Here is a 17,891-nt window from a genome sequence, read left to right as displayed (position 1 = left end):
GGTTTTAACCAGTGTAGAAAAGACAATGGCTTTGGATGGGAGATGACCTGAGGTTGTGATGAACAGCTGTCTTGAAGAGAGAAGAAAGAGAGTGTAGAAGGTGGTTCCACAGGTGGCAAAAAAAGAGGAATAAATGAGTGGAGGTGAGCAGTGGTTATGAATTTCGACAGTTTCACGAGGAGGGGGTTGCTGGTGGACTCGTGTGTCCTGCAGATGCTTGGGGGACAGCATGGAGATGGCAGAGGGTGCAAGTCCAGAAATAAGGTGAAAGAAGACTGACCACCGACCTGTCGGTGATAGTGAACTGATAGGCCCATAGACTCAGCTTCATCAGGAGAGATTCCAATGATCTTGAAAGCTTTGGTTTCCATGGCGTCAAGATGTGAGGCAGAGGAGCCAGTCCAGAGGGGAGAGCAGTACTCCAAGCTGTGGATGAAAGCCTTGTTTCGGTGAACAGGGGGTCAGGTGTGCTAAGGAAGGTCTTTGCGTGATGGAGGATGCCCAACCAGCGTCTGGCTTTGGAGGCCAACCCTTAAATGTGGCTTGTCCAAGAGCGATCATGGCTGAGAGTGAGACCAAAGAGTTTTTGTGACTGAACTTCTTGGAGACGGTTGTTGAGAAAGTAGATGAGAGGGTTTGCGTAACGGTCCTTTCAGAGAGAGAGAGAGAGAGAGAGAGAGTGTGTGTGTGTGTGTCCAAGTTGTAACTTTTTGAACTTTTGTCATCAAATTTTCAACAAAGGTTTATGACGAGAAAATGGAGATAATAATTAAAAGTTGGGTCAACACGTGAAAGGGTAAAGTCCTCGTGACTATAAATAGCCTTGTCCGCGACAATAGCTGTCGTTTCCGTGGTGTACGTTGAGTACAAAGCCTTTGCGGACAGGCTTTGCATTTCCAGTTAATGACTTGTTTTCACGTCGTGTTCAGATACATTAAAACCTTCAATTGCAAGCGCGTCCCATTTTCTGGCCGCATTCATGGAACTTCCAGCTCGATTGTCCCAGAGGTTTGGATCAAATGGATGGGACATCCACCCCTTATCTGCTTATAAAGGGGCTCCACCTGCTGGCGACAAAGCAGAATCGCAGAAACAATGTCCAACACGACTTGAAGCCATCGTTTTCATCTTCAGATTTTAAAACGGAACATTTGCTTCTCATCGAATATTCCTCAGAAATGGTCAGATGGTTTGGCTCAGATTGTTTCCCAGCATCGGATTTCCTGCTTGGACTCAGCGCACCTGCAACTTGGGATTTCCTTAACGTGGATCACAAGTCCATTGTGATGGGAAGGTAACATGACGACCCCATTATTCGAGGTAATGCTAATATATCTCAAAAAGATATTCACACATATATAAGGGTATCTCAAAAAGATGTTGACACATTTACATCATAAAAATAGGACGGTGTGTCCTGAAGCTCACCTGGATCAGGAGCAAGTCACTCAAATCCTACCCCCCCCCTGCAAACCCCCTTACACCATTATTTTTTTTTTGTAGTGTGAACAAACTTTAGTTCATCAAGGGTCATGAAAGTTGTGCTCAGGTTTCATTGATATTGCATGTGTAGTTTTGGAGAAGAGAGCAACTACCTATTTTTGGGGGCTTAAACCCTCCACAGAGCCCCTTAGGCCCTGATTTTTTTTTTATGCCGAACAACCTTTGGTACATCACAGGTGATGAAGGTTGTCGTAAACTTTCATCAAAATCGTTTGCGTAGTTTCGGAGAAAAGAGCAAATACCTATTTTGGGGGGTAAACCCCCATACCCCTGAATGAGTGCAGATTTTGCTGTGGTCGATACACTTTGGTTCGTCATCGGTGATGAAGGCTGTGGTAAAGTTTCATCGAAATTGTATTCGTAGTTTCCGAGAAGAGAGCAAATACTTGTATTTGGGAGGGTCAGGTCAGGCCAAGGTATGGTGGTACTGGCTGGTAGTGTGACATAGTATTGGAAGTTGGTGAGTCGGGAAATAGGGCACCAGGGATTTGGGGGGTTCCTGGCAGGTGAAGGCTGTCAGAGGTGCCAGGAGAGCACAGTAGGGTTTAGTGCCAGGAGAGCACAGTAGGGTTTAGTGCCAGGAGAGCATGGTAGGTTTGGTGCCAGGAGAGCACAGTATAGGTGCTAGGAGAGCACAGTATGGGGGCTAACAAGCCACCCCTTAGTTAGGAGCACCAGAAGCACGCTCAGGTGAACCCCAAGGTCGCTGGGTGTCCTTCACCCCTGATTGGAAGCAGGCAAAGAGGCCGAGTAGTAGTCACACTCCCCAGCCAGTGAGTTATGCCTGGCACCACCAAATGGAAAAAGACAAATAAGGGCCTTGCCCATGTTTAAAAGAATGGAACAGTGTGCCAGGTCGGTAAAAATGGGTCATTACGATCATTCTCGCCATAGCAGAGTTTGTTGCATTGTTTAGAGCTAAAAGTAAATGGTTCAGTTCGATGGACTCTCCTCCGCACCATTCATGTGTGACACCTGGTACGAGTAGTGTTGATGGGAAAATTTGTTAGCAAGGGCCAGGCTAGGTCACCCTCTCCAAGTGCCACAGAGGCCACCAGTAAGTCATGAGCACACACCCACGAAGATAACGTTGAGTAAGAAACACACCATCCTGTCTCTAAAGGAAAAAAAAAAAGAGAACTTAACCAAAACATGTCAGGCAAGGAAGATTAAGGGTACACTCCATCTCACCTGGTCTGAGGTCATCACACCCACTTGCGTCCTCAAGAACGCCTCCAAACTGCATTTGCTTACCATCGATATCACCGTGCCACCATTGCTGTGTCACCTGCTGTCCAATGCAGGGCTTGTTGCCTGCTGATGCTCATGAGTAGGCCATTGCGGCCGAGAAGTCATTTTGTGGGCCGTTGCGGCCGAAGATTCATGCCATTTTGTGGGCTCAGTGGGCCGAAGAACTCTGAGATTAGGCCACTGGGCCAACTGAACTCACCTGGTGAGAATCATGGCCAATATGGGCCATAATAACCAATAAGGCCACGAAGTGAGGAAACCCTCAGGGGTGAATGGACAATACTGCCAGGAGGGGGCATGAAGGAGCGAACACGTGGAAGAACTTTGAACCTTTGAATATCCTACTCCTATGCAAATATTGGTGTTGCAAGTAAAATTGAATGCCCTCCCATTCAAATCCATAATTAGAATGTTAAGTAGTGTGCATAGAGTGTGAATTTGTTTGTTAGATTAGTGATCTGACACACTAGGATAGGGACATGCCAATCTTACTGTGACACTTTGTTTTTTGGAGTTTAGTGCTTCCCATGTTGTGGGTTTGAGTAAATTGGAGATCTGTGCCGTACGTTAGACAGGGCCAGTGCCGTGGGCTGCCCCAGATGGAGGCTCGGGAGAAAGGTGGGGGTAGTGTTGCGGAAATGGCCCTCAGTGTGTTACTAAATATAGGATTAGCCCAGATCCCCCATTATATGCATGTTTAGCCAGGTTGTTCGGTAATTGGACGTTACATGTGTGTCGGGAGGTGTAGGAGGCTGTTCATTTGTTCGTGCAGTGGTGGTGTACCGAGAGGTTCTTCTTCTTCGTTCCCCTCTCCGGACAATAGGCCCCGCCCAGCACTCTGAGAGGCAGTGGCCGAGAGAAGCGAGTGCCGGGAAGGCGAAGGTGGAACTGAGAGCGCCGAGGTGGTGCGATCGGCTGTACAGGGGATGGCTGTGTCTGTTTGCGATCGGTTTTCGTGAGGAGCGAGCCCAAAGAAAGGCAGGGAAGGGACTGCATTGAGGTCTGTCTGCCATCAGCTGGATGAGAAACGACGAGTGGGAGTCGGCGATTGACTTTTATGAGGAGAACATCGACAGGTTCATCCAGAGTCCAGTGACGGAGCCTCTGTTTGTCCCTACTCACGGCACGGCCCGACATGTCTCGACACGTCTTGTGGGCCCATCGATCCGCCTGCGGAGCCCAACACATCGATTTGGCCTTGTCTGGTGAACAGACAAGGTGAACAAATATATATCATTTGTATTTGCACACACACACACACACACACACACACACACACACACACACACACACACACACACACACACACACACACACACACACACACACACACATATATATATGTATTTGTATTTGCACATATGAGGCCCCGCGAGGAGAAGTGATGTAAGCGACATTTTTTAATTATATGATGATAGGGGAAGGGTTAAAATAGTGCTATATGGCATTAACTCCAAAATGGCCGGCGACTCGGGGGCTTGGGTTGGAAGATCGCTTGAGAACGGGAGCTCTGCACTGGGCCGCACTATGAGAGGGTGTAGGGCAGCCTGGAATAATGGCGAAACCCCATCCTTATCCCTGTGTCATAAGATGCGACCAGGGTTGCGTCAGGAAGGGCATCCGGCATAAAGCCTATGCCAAATCAGTATGGAGATCATAACAGATGATCCGCTGTGGCGACCCCTAACAGGAGCAGCCAAAAGACGAACAACAACATATATTATATATACACACACACACACACAAGCCGGTATACGGACATGGGTAGTCGACTAGCCAATAGAACCTGATGCGATGGGCCCGTTCAATGGGGAATGACCTGAGAATTAAGCACAAGAAAATTCATGATTCTAGCTTCAAGGGTTAATGCTGCAGATTGTTTTTTCGTTAAAATACCCCCACATTTAGAGGTTTTTTGGCCGTTGCTAGGCAACGGAGGGGTCCATAGCAACGGTTCTTTCTCACACATAACTAGGACATACCATGCACCGACCATACCAGTTTCATGTATATCTGACAGTCTCTGAGATATAACGAACTTCGTTTTTTTATTGTTTTCGACCAGGGTTCATTCAAAGTCTATCTTCTCTGACAGTTTTCGTAGGATCCGGCTGGAAATTTTTGACAATGTGGCTGAATGTACTGCCCACAGTCGCTCGTGGCCCGATTTTTGATTTTCGAAAAAATAATTTTTTTCTGATTTTTCAAAAATTTCAAAGTCCCTTTGCTAGGCAACGGTGGTGTCGAGAGCAACGGTTCTCATTTGCACACAACTAGGTCATGATATGAACCTACCAACCAAGTTTCATCGAAATCGCCATTTTAAAAACTGATAAGGGTAGAACAAATTTCCAAAAAAATTAACAAAAAAAAATTTTTTTTCGACTGGATCGACTCCCCAATATATATATATATATATATATATATATATATATATATATATATATATATATATATATATATATATATATATATATATATATATATATATATATATATATATATATATATATATATATACCATGTTCTCACCAAATTTAGTGTCCCGCCCACAACGTCACGTGGCCTTTTTCAGGCTCCCAGGGATTGGTTGGCGGGTCGGCACGTGGTGGGTGGGCCGGAGAGAGCCAGGGGCGCCATTGTTGGTGACGGATGTGGCTCTAAGATCGCGAGTGGAAAAATATATCGAGCGCTCCGACGCGCATGTTTTAATGCGATTTCAAGTGATTTTAAAGACTCTCGACAGCACCATCGCGCTGATCGTTGATAGCTCCGTCATCTTCCTTCATATGATCATCGTTGCCTCACCAGCAAACGCCATCTTGGAGGAACCTTCTCATCAGCAGACGCCATCTTGGAGGAACCTTCTCACCAGCAGACGCCATCTTGAAGGAACCTTCTCACCAGCAGCCGCCATCTTGAAGGAACCTTCTCACCAGCAGCCACCATCTTGAAGGAACCTTCTCACCAGCAGTCGCCATCTTGGAGGAACCTTCTCACCAGCAGTCGCCATCTTGGAGGAACCTTCTCACCAGCAGTCGCCATCTTGGAGGAACCTTCTCACCAGCAGTCGCCATCTTGGAGGAACCTTCTCACCAGCAGACGCCATCTTGAAGGAACCTTCTCACCAGCAGTCGCCATCTTGAAGGAACCTTCTCACCAGCAGCCGCCATCTTGACGGAACCTTCTCACCAGCAGCCGCCATCTTGGAGGAACCTTCTCACCAGCAGTCGCCATCTTGGAGGGATTTTTCTCACCATAGGACGCTATCTTGTGTTTATGCCAGTCATCGGCCAACAAAAAAAAACGTGAGTTATTTGTACGTTGCATTTTCTCATTGGCAATTTGATGTGCGGTGGTGACATTGGGTATTTCGTGTCGTATTTTCCCCACAGAGCGTTGTGTGCGAATTACGTGTATCACCCCAATATTGTTTGCCTCCCCTGTGTGAATTGCCCCGTCCCATGTGGTGAAAGATATTGCTGAAATATTTCGACCCAGCCTCCTTTTCGACTTAGTGTTTTGTGCCCTTGTCGTATGATAACTCTTAGCCAAACCATGTCGGCTGGAAAAGTGAGAGATCAACCTGATCAGGTTGACAGTCACGTGGGTGTCAATGTGAGCGACGCAATCAGCCTTGACCCGGTCACTGAACCCGATATGTTAGGGAGTGATCCCATCATGACTAAATGCATGCGTTCAACCTTCTGGTCCGGGCTGACCCCGGTTCAACAACTCGACATGTATAACAGGGAGAATGACAGGGCAGAGGCTGAGCGACTCAGGGAGCATGACGGAAAGATGGCTGAAAGAGCAGCGGCAGAGGCTGAACGTGTCAGAGAGCATGAGTGGCGAATGTTGACTGAACGACAGCGTGCAGATGTGTCTGCTGCACCAGTCCTGGAAATTGTTCATGTTCGCTTGCCAGACTGGGTGGGAGACACGAAGCCAGAAACGTACCTGGAGATGGCGGAGAAGTTGTTGACTTGTGGGTCGGCCACAAGAAGCTTGTGGGTCGGCCATCTTGTTAGCCATCTATCCAAAAAGGCAAGGGAGGCATATGCAAGCATGGCAACCGAGCGAAGTTGAAGGCCGAGATTTTGAACGCCTATGTGGTGTCCGCGTGTATTTATAGGCGTAATTTTTTCAGTTGGACTCGTCAGTCCAGTCAAACCTATGAGGAACATTCGCGGGTCTTGTTGGAACAGCTGCAGAGATGGTTCAAGGGGAGCAGCGTGGAGTTACCTCCAGCGGTTGCGGAACTCCTGGTGCATTACCGTATCGATCAACAGCTTCCGCCAGATTTAGCGTTGTTTCTTGTCGATAAAGACACTGTTTCCTTGTCAGACTGCGTCAAGCTTATTGATAAACATGTTTTGACGTGCAAAATGTTGCAAGCCACACAGTCGCGTCGTAAGACAGGATTCTGCGGTCAAGACCGCCCCCCCCCCCCGTCTGCCCGGCGGCTGGATCGAGGGGAAGGGTTCCCCAATGCCCTCCACTGGTGGCGGTCACGAGCTGCAGGCCAGGGCACGGCCCTGGTGCGATTTCTACAAACGGGTGAGGGCACGGTGGAGACCGCTGCTTCTCTAACCCAGCTAGTCCGGCCTATTGAGGCAACCCGGCTGTTAAATCGGAGGGAGGTCAGTGGAGGTCATCAACTGGGCCCTCGCGCATGACGGTGGCATCGGTGACAGAGGTCACTGCCACCGAGGCTAATTCCATTCATCCTCTGTATCAGGATTATTCAGGGACAGCCTTAGTGGGTGGCCCTGAATCGGTGGTGAAGTTTAAGGCCCAATACCTTCGGGATACTGGGGCGACGCTGTGTGTACTCCGGGCGGGAGTAGTTCCGGTCTCTCAGATGCATTATACCGGTGAGTATATCGTCCTTCGGGGCATTAACCAGGTTCCTGGCCGGTATCCCCTTGCTCTCATCAATGTCCGGAGTGACATTTTTACGGGTCCGATGACCTGTGCGGTGGTACCCTACTACCCGGTACCAGGGGTATCCTTGCTGATTGGCAATGATGCAATGGCCAGGGAGGAGTTATTGACTCTGACCTGTGGGGTGGTCACTAGATCCCAGAGCAAACAGGCGGAGAGAGTGGCGGAGTCGGACATATCTTCACTCTGGCCCGAGGATCCTCGCGCCTCGACTCCAGCCTCCGACGGTGACGTTGCTTCGACTGAAGTCCACCCGAGCCTCCAGTCAGGCCAACCTCAGGAGCCGGGCTCCTCAGGGACCGTTCCCGTCCGTGACACGGGGACCCCAGCTACTTGTTCGCTGGTCGGCGAATCCGGTGAGGAGGATCAGTCCTCCGAGGCGGTGAGCAACCCCAGTTCTGTGCCTGAGATCACTCCTGCATTGTCTGCGGTAACCAGTCTAGTGGAGGATCAGAACTTCAATCCCACCCTTGCCATCCTCTGGGAAATGGGAGAAGACTCCGAGCCTGGACGAAGAGGCTACTATGTGAATAGTGCAGGTGTGCTGATGCCTAAATATTCCACCAAGAACATGTCCTCCACCCAGACGTGGAAGGTACGACACCGAGTTGTCGTACCGGGGAGGCATCGTCAGTCAGTCATGCAATTGGCCCATGACAATATTTCTTCGGGTCCTGTCGGAACGGCCAAGATCTTAGCCAAGGTCAAGGATCGGTTCATATGGCCCGCCATGTCGCGAGACATCAAGCGCTATTGCGCTAGCTGTCCCATTTGTCAATGGACTCGGAAAGGGAGTGAAGGTTTTCAAGGTACCCCTAAAGCCCCTCCCCGTGATCAGTCAGCCTTTCCAGTTTGTTGCCACGGATTTTGTCGGACCGTTGCCAAAAACCATTTCCGGGAAACGCTATTTGCTCACGGTCATGTGTCAGGCTAACAAGTATGCAGAGGCTTATTCCCTGGAGCAAGCTGACCTCCTTCGTCGCCATCTAGTAGACAAGGAGCACCAAAGTTAAGTTCAGCCCACAGGCGGAGAGGGGATACCGGTTTGGGGCCCCTTTGTTCCTCCCGAAGGAGCCTTGCTCCTCGGTCTGTTTTCCCTCCTGTAAACGCTTTCCCCAACTTAAGTTTAGTTCCCTTTGTCTCTCTATTGTGGTGCGGGCGATGGGTAAATAAGTTGGGGTAGATATTAATGTGGTGTAGTGTGTTTAATATTGTGTTGATGAACATTGTTTATTGTACAAGAATGTTAACGATCACTGCCAACATATTGCCCTGTGATTTGCAACTAGTACAATAACTGGTTTCAAAACGCCATCTATCCAACGGGTTTTACTTTAGGTGGGGAGGACTGTGAGAAAAACCATGTTCTCACCAAATTTAGTGTCCCGCCCACAACGTCACATGACCTTTTTCAGGCTCCCAGGGATTGGTTGGTGGGTTGGCACGTGGTGGGTGGGCCGGAGAGAGCCGGGGGCGCCATTGTTGGCGACAGACGTGGCTCTAAGATCGCGAGTGGAAAATATATCGAGCGCTCCGACACGCATGTTTTAATGCGATTTCAAGTGATTTTAAAGACTATCGACAGCACCATCACGCTGATCGTTGATAGCTCCGTCTAACGGAATGAGTTAAATCCGGAAGAGTCTGATTGTTATTCCCGGATATGGTTCGAGCGGAGCTGTAAGTTGTATGACCTGTTTTTGGAACTCTATTGTTGCCAAGAGTTCTGGCAGGTTGTTGTGCTGTGTATTCAATTCTGTTACCAGCCATTTTTGAGATCGAGCCAATAAAATATCGTCCCTACCCCTGGAGGCCGATTTGAAACACAGTGGTGTGTTTTGTTGTTCTCTTTGTCCACACGTGGACTGCTTGAAGCTCGGACATTAACGTCAGTATTCCGTGCTGGAAGATATTAAACAGCAGGATCACGACAATATATATATATATATATGTATATATATATATATATATATATATATTGTTGCGAATTCGTGCCCGCCGATGTGCGATCGGCCACGTGACTCGAATCGCGGCATGTCGCCCACCGGAAGGACAATTCTGCCGTGACCCTCTCGGACTTACACTGGAAGCTAGTCACGGGTGGGCCTTTCGGCCTCACCACGATCGTGCCAATCGGCCACCCGCGTGGGATAGGGTTGTTCGCCAAACTCGACCTACCTAAGTACCCACGCGGATGGTAGACCGGGCGATCGCACCTCACCACAGGTCGACTCCGGACACGGGCCGCTTAAGCGGTCCGTTCCGTACTATCGGGATAACCGAGCGGTGTTATCGTCGGCCTCGACGGTTCCGATTAATTATCGGGCGTATTAAGCCCACGACGAACCCGTTACGTGAGGCAAGATGGAGATTCAACCAAAGGAAAGGATGCAGCGAAACAGGGAACAATTCAACATGCAAACACTTTTTTCACACCGACACAGAGCACACATATACAGCCAAACCATAATGCACAAAAAAAGCAAATGTAATACGAAAAACAATAAAGCAACGACGACGCAGAGCTACAACCGACTAAGACCGACACATGGCAACACTCAACAGTTTTACTTCACCAGACTGGCGCCACACACACCCGTTTACACAGAACCCAAAAGAAATGGAAGTCGTGACTTCCCTGAGCGTGTCGAGTCCCTCTCCGACGTCCGTCGACGGGGTCCCGCCTGGCCGCGACTCCGTGCCCGAGCATGGTAGGCGAGTCCTCTCCTGCGTGCCTCGCGCCTGCACATGTTGGCCACTCGACGCCACGGACCGAGTGTTCGGCGCTATCCCAGCGCGGATAGAGGGGGTGGGGGGGAGAAACGTGGATGGCCAAAGTCGGGAGAGGGGAATGGCGGACGCTCCTTCCCACCAGCGGGGTCTTACAACTGCCCCACAAAAGACCCGGCCAGCGGCCACCAGGACGAGCGAGCCGGAAGACAAGAGCATCCACCAAGCAAGAGCATCTACAAAGCAAGAGCATCGACAAAACTGCTTCCCCCGTCTCCGACTTTTATATCCTCGGAGCTCCGCCCTGTTGCTCCGCCCCGTTCTTTGCTCCACCCCCCTTCGAGGCGCTTCGAGAAAAGTCTCGAAGAGGGGCGTTCCTCCTCCCTGGCCGCGTCACACCGCGCATCCACCAATCGGGGGTCAGCTGCCCTCCCCTGGCTTCTCTCCCCTCACACCAAGTGCGGAGAAGAATGGCGCGAAAAGCCCACCAAGCGTCCTCGTTGGTTTTTATTTGAAATAAAAGATAGAGAAAGAAAAACGACTGACTCAAAGCGTCGCAGCCCGAATGAATCACAATCATTCCCTCTTAACAATGGGTTTGGGGCTAACTACACATGTACTGAAGAGATATCTCACCTACGGGATCTGGATGGTGGTTTGCGAATTTCCACAGCCGTAACAATATATATATATATATATATATATCTTCTTCTTCTTCTTTCGGCTGCTCCCGTTGGGGGTCGCCACAGCGGATCATCCGTATGATCCGCATAGTGATTTGGCACATGTTTTATGCCGGATGCCCTTCCTGACGCAACCCCAGTCGCCTCTTTCGACACAGGGATACTATATATTTCCATATATATATATATATATATATATATATATATATATATATATATATATATATATATATATATATATATATATATATATATATGCAGTGGGGAGAACAAGTATTTGAGACTGCCGATTTTGCAGGTTTTCCCACTTACAAAGGTGGGACTTACAAAGCACTTACAAAGACTTCCCACTTACAAAGCACGTAGAGGTCTGTAATTTTTATCATAGGTACACTTCAACTGTGAAAGACGGAATCTTAAACAAAAATCCTGAAAATCACATTGTATGATTTTTAAATAATTAATTTGTATTTTATTGCATTAAATAAGTATTTGATCACCTTCCAACCAGTAAGAATTCCGGCTCTCGCAGACCTGTTAGTTTTGGCTTGAAGAAGCCCTCCCATTCTCCACTCATTACCTGTATTAACTGCACCTGTTTGAAGTTGTTATCTGCATAAAAGACAGCTGTTCACACTCAATCAATCAGATTGATTCCTCTCCAACCTCTCCACAATGGGCAAGACCAGAGAGCTGTCTAAGGACATCAGGGACAAAATTGTAGACTTGCACAAGGCTGGATGGGCTACAGGACAATAGGCAAGCAGCTTGGTGAGAAGGTAACAACTGTTGGTGTAATTATTAGAAAATGGAAGAAGTTCAAGATAACAGTCAATCTCCCTTGGTCTGGGGCTCCATGCAAGATCTCACCTCGTGGAGCCTCAATGATCATGAGAAAGGTGAGGGATCAGCCCAGAACTACATGGCAGGACCTGGTCAATGACCTGAAGAAAGCTGGGACCACAGTATCAAAGAAAACCATAAGTAACACACTACGCCGTCATGGATTAAAATCCTGCAGCGCACGCAATGTCCCTCTGCTCAAGCCAGCGCATGTCCAGGCCCGTCTGAAGTTTGACAATGACCATCTGGATGATCCAGAGGAGGAATGGGAGAAGGTCATGTGGTCTGATGAGACCAAAATAGTGCTTTTTGGTTTAAACTCCACTCGCCGTGTTTGGAGGAAGAAGAAGGATGAGTACAACCCCAAGAACACCATCCCAACCGTGAAGCATGGAGGTGGAAACGTCATTCTTTGGGGATGCTTTTCTGCAAAGGGGATAGGACGACTGCACCGTATTGAGGGGAGAATGGATGGGGCCATGTATCGTGAAATCTTGGCCAACAACCTCCTTCCCTCAACAAGAGCATTGAAGATGGGGCGTGGCTGGGTGTTCCAACATGACAACGACCTGAAACACACAGCCAGGGCAACTAAGGAGTGGCTCCGTAAGAAGCATCTCAAGGTCCTGGAGTGGCCTAGCCAGTCTCCAGACCTGAACCCATTATGACCTCCTATGGAGGAGTGGGCCAAAATCCCTGCTCTAGTCTGTGCAAACCTGGTCAAGAACTACTGGAAACGTTTGATCTCTGTAATTGCAAACAAAGGTTTCTGTACCAAATATTAAGTTCTGTTTTTCTGATGTATCAAATACTTATTTCATGCAATAAAATGCAAATTAATTATTTAAAAATCATACAATGTGATTTTCAGGATTTTTGTTTTAGATCCCATCTTTCACAGTTGAAGTGTACCTATGATAAAAATTACAGACCTCTCGGTGCTTTGTAAGTGGGAAAACCTGCAAAATCGGCAGTGTATCAAATACTTGTTCTCCCCAATATGTGTGTGTATGTATGTGTATATATATGTATGTGTATATATATGTATATATATATATATATATATATATATATATATATATATATATATATATAATGCCTGGTGTTGGCTTAATGGTTAGGGTAGTGGGCTTGGGATCCAAGGGTCCTGAGTTCAAATCCCGCTCAGCTGTTGAATTAACACCTGGTGGGGTTGACTCTGCCTGTCATCCTTCCGAGGTCGGCAAAATGAGTGCCAGCATGCTGGTATACTGTGTCGGAGTGGCGACCCGTCCAGGATTGTTCCCAATAGCCAAGGAGACTGCTTCAGCGGCACCAACGCTCTGCACAGAGTATGGTCCTAATGGATGGATATATATATATATATATATATATATATATATATATATATATATATATATATATATCTTCTTCTTCTTCTTTCGGCTGCTCCCGTTTGGGGTCGCCACAGCGGATCATCCGTATGATCCGCATCGTGATCTGGCACATGTATTACGCCGGATGCCCTTCCTGACGCAACCCTGGTCGCCTCTTATGACCCAGGGATATGGTACACCTATTCTAACCGGAGCATACACCGGGCCCAGTACACTTGTACTCACTTCGCCGACCTCGGAAGGATGACAGGCTGAGTCAACCCCCTGGTGTATTAATTCAGTGGCCCAACGGGGCTTGAACTCAGGACCTTTTGGATCCCAAGCCGCGACCCTAACCACTTCGCCAACACCAGTGTGTGTGTGTGTGTGTGTGTGTGTGTGTGTGTGTGTGTGTGTGTGTGTGTGTGTGTGTGTGTGTGTGTGTGTGTGTGTGTGTGTATATATAATTATATATGTATATATAATTATATGTGTATATATATATATATATATATATATATATATATATATATTTGTATGTGTATATATATATATATATATATATATATATATATATATATATACATATTTTTGTATCTGTATTTATTTTTCAATGTATGTGTGTATATATATATATATATATATATATATATATATATATGTGTATATATGTATTTTTGTATCTGTATTTATTTTTCAATGTATGTGTATGTGTATATATATATATATATATATATATATATATATATATATATATATATATATATATATATATATATATACGTATAGCCTGGTGTTGGCGCAGTGGTTAGGGCAGCGGCTTGGGATCCAAAAAGGTCCTGAGTTCAAGCCCCGTTGGGCCACTGAATTAATACACCAGGTGGTTGACTCAGCCTGTCATCCTTCCGAGGTCGGCGAAGTGAGTACCAGTGTACTGGGCCGGTGTATACCCCGGTTAAAATAGGTGTACCATATCCCTGTATCGTAAGAGGCGACCAGGGTTGCGTCAGGAAGGGCATCCGGCGTAAAACATGTGCCAAATCACGATGCGGATCATACGGATGATCCGCTGTGGCAACCCCAAACGGGAGCAGCCGAAAGAAGAAGAAGAAGATATATATATATATATATATATATATATATATATATATATATATATATATATATATATATATATATATATATTGTTACGAATCTGGAAGCCATGAACACCCAACAGTCAGAGTCCCTATAGATCAGTTGTATCGGTAAGTATGTGTTTCCTGTTGGGGTCCCGTCCCTAGTCTAATGGGAATTAAGTGTGCATGCGCTGCAAAGTTATTTTATAGATCGGATTTTTATACTTATAACAACAACAACACCAGCGGCACCATCGCCTCGCTCACCGACGCCATCACGCACGTGTTTCTGGCTGCGGACGTGGGTGTGACCCCTCGCTTCAGAGCCAACTCCGCCCACAAGGGCAAGGGCGCGCCCTTCGTCCAATCAGGAGGCTCATCGCCTCAGATCGGTACTCCACCCAGAAGGGTGGGAGTCGCCCCGCCTTCCGTGGGCCTGACCAATGAGGGACGGCCAGCGAATCGTGCGACGCAACCGTCCAATCAGGAGACGAGTGGCCAGGGAAGAAACCCCTCCCACCTCGGGAGAGGAATAGTGATCGGGCGTTTTGTCTGGCAGTCAAGGTCGTGTCGCCTGGTCGCCTTGTCAGCCTTGTTGCCTGGTCGTCTCGTCTGGCCTGCCGGCGTTCTGTCTGTTCCACCTTCGCGCCAGCTGGCGTCCATCATTGCACTGTGTTGCGGGTTCGAGTCCCGCCGAACCGGATCATCGAAAACCGCACGAGGCAGGGAGGTGCATGACAGGTTCTCCCCTTCCGCTCACCTTCCCTCCCGAGCTGAAGGGCCGAATAAAGGCCGCGGCCATCATTTATTTTGGGTGTGTACGTGTGTGTCTGTGGGCTCAGTCTATAAGTAGCAATTGTTTAAGTGCCTTGTACATTATTTGCATTTCTTCTCGATAGTCAGTTTAACTCTACTCTTCTATGTTCCCCTCCCTGCCTATTGTAAATAAATCTCCATTTTGTTAAATGTATCAGCTCGTTTCTGTGTTTCTTTCATTGGCTTAACACAGTGCGTGTTGGGAAATTGGGAAGCGGCAAATTGTGCATTTCGACCGTCGGACCTCGGTAACCATCCGCTTGGGTTACGCACGGTTCGAGCACGCTAACGGCTCGTTCCGCTCGAGGCCTGCCGAGGGTGTGAATTCCCCAGTAGCGTTGCCGCATGGATACTTAGGTATATTGAAGTTGGCAATTAACCCTATTCCACGCGGCCAAATTATTGGCGATTCACGGTCCTGTAAGGGACCCGTGCCTTTCGGAGTTATCAGAGGAGCACGATCTAAATTCCGGGTATTCAGTGGAGCCGACTCCACTGCTCCACCTAGCGGTCGTGCTCGCCACCGACGCCCGGCACCACAACAATCTATATTTGTGTGTAGATATATATATATATATATATATATATATATATTTCTGTATATATATATAACCGCGCGTAATGGCGTGCGCCTGTAATCTGGCTACTCAGAGGCTTGGGTTGGAGGATCGCTTGAGGATGGTAGCTCTGCTCTGCGCTGGGCCGTGCTATGAGAGGATGCAGGACAGCCCGGAATCATGATGAAACCCAATCCTTATCCCTGTGTCGTAAGATGCGACCAGGGTTGCGTCAGGAAGGGCATCCGGCGTAAAACCTGTGCCAAATCAATATGCGGATGATAAGGGATGATCCGCTGTGGCAACCCCTCATGGGAGCAGCTGAAAGAAGAAGATATATAATATATATATATATATTTTTTTTATATATATTTGTATCCATATATATATATATTTTTTAGTTCAATATATATATATATATATATATATATATATATATATATATATTGTTACGTTTGAGGGGGGGGTATGCATTCAAAGGGTAATTAGGATGTTTAATTAGGTATGCCATGCTGTTCGAGTGTACCAGGATCTCGATGTAATAAGTAGCAATTCAGTGGTGATAAGTTGTCTAGTAAATGTCCATTTCTTCAAGGGGGAAATGATAATTGTCACGTAATTAGATAGGGATACGGGATAGGGTAAGTTAGTCTGCGTAAACCCCTTTTAGTATTTCCTGGAGGCTTGCCGTGACGTCACAGGACAGTGCTGCGGATGGCTCCACCCTGTGATCACAATTGGCGGAAGGCGACGGCGGAGGGCGAATAAAATGACTCGATTGGAAGTGACGAGGACTCGAGGGTAAAAAGGCTCTGTTCGGGGAAAAGGGAGGAGGAAGAAGATCGGAACAGAAAAACCGTTCTGGTGGAGGCTGTTGTGCTGGGAGCGTGCTGTGTTGTTGCGCTGATTCGATCCTGATTTCATCGTGTCTCGTGGCCTTGCTGTGCCTCGCGCCTCACCTCGGTTGGCTCTGGGGTTCTGCTGGCTCGGAGCACGGGGTCGAACGGCGGGCGGACCTGCCTCCCTCTCCTGCTCGCAACTTGGCGCCAGAACTGGCTCCCTGGCGGCTGTGAGCGGACTTGGGCCGACACCAGGAGGTCGACAGCACCACGGTGTCTCCTGCCCCTGACGAGCGCAACGCCAGCTCGTCCGACGCCAATCCAGGGATTGTTGCGTTTACACCACGGGCCAGCCTGACCACCAGGACCAGCTACGTTTTGTGTGTGTGTGTGTGTGTGTGTGTGTGTGTGTGTGTGTGTGTGTGTGTGTGTGTGTGTGTGTGTGTGTGTGTGTGTGTGTGTGTGTGTGTGTGTGTGTGTACCTGGCGCCTTAGAGGGTTTGAGATTGGTATATCCATTGGAATTGTTTGTGTTTTCCCCACGCCCGAACCCACACCACCATCCCGTCAAATCGCCCCGGATCCCTCTTCTTGCCGAGTCTTGTTATTTCTGGTTAGAGAAATAAACGTTATCAACTGAGTGAAAAGCGACTCGTGCCACCTTCCTCATCCCTTTTGCGGTAGAGCCATTAAAACCGCCATCTTTGGGTTATAAATAAATAAACCGCCTCCATCGTTTCGGCTCATTCTACGTTGGCAGGACTGTTCAAGTCCCGTGAACATCACAATATATATATATATATATATATATATATATATATATATATATATATATATATATATATATATATATATATATATATATATATATATATATATATATATACATACACACACATATATATTGTTACGGTTGTGAAAATTCACAGAACACCATTCAGGTTCCCCAGAGGTCAGTTATTTCGGTAAGTGTGTGTTCCAGGTTAGATTTCCCCACCAATGTATAACGGGAATTGTTTGTTTGCCGGGCTGTGCATCTTTGAGGTAGTGTTATTCTTTTCTATTTCTATTTTAACAATAACAACAACGACAACCCACGGCCGCGTTTGATGGTTATCTCCAGCACGGCCGCGTTTGACGGTGATCTCCAACACGGCCGCGTTTGACGGTGATCTCCAACACGGCCGCGTTTGATGGTGATCTCCAACACGGATGCGTTTGATGGTGATCTCCAACACGGCCACGTTTGA

The 17,891-nt window shown here is 47.6% G+C and overlaps 1 pseudogene; it reads left to right on the top strand.

Annotated features, from left to right (window-relative positions):
* Positions 1-5,391: 5,391 nt before the first annotated feature.
* On the top strand, positions 5,392-9,591 carry LOC147010229 (uncharacterized; annotated as a pseudogene).
* The last annotated feature ends 8,300 nt before the right edge of the window (positions 9,592-17,891 follow it).

This window comes from Eptatretus burgeri, chromosome 17, assembly GCF_056783735.1.
Source record: "Eptatretus burgeri isolate ZD-2024b chromosome 17, Ebu_testis_v1, whole genome shotgun sequence".
Classification (NCBI taxonomy): Eukaryota; Metazoa; Chordata; class Myxini; order Myxiniformes; family Myxinidae; genus Eptatretus; species Eptatretus burgeri.
Note: the sequence above shows the minus strand (reverse complement) of the source record. Positions and strands in the feature narration are given on the sequence as shown.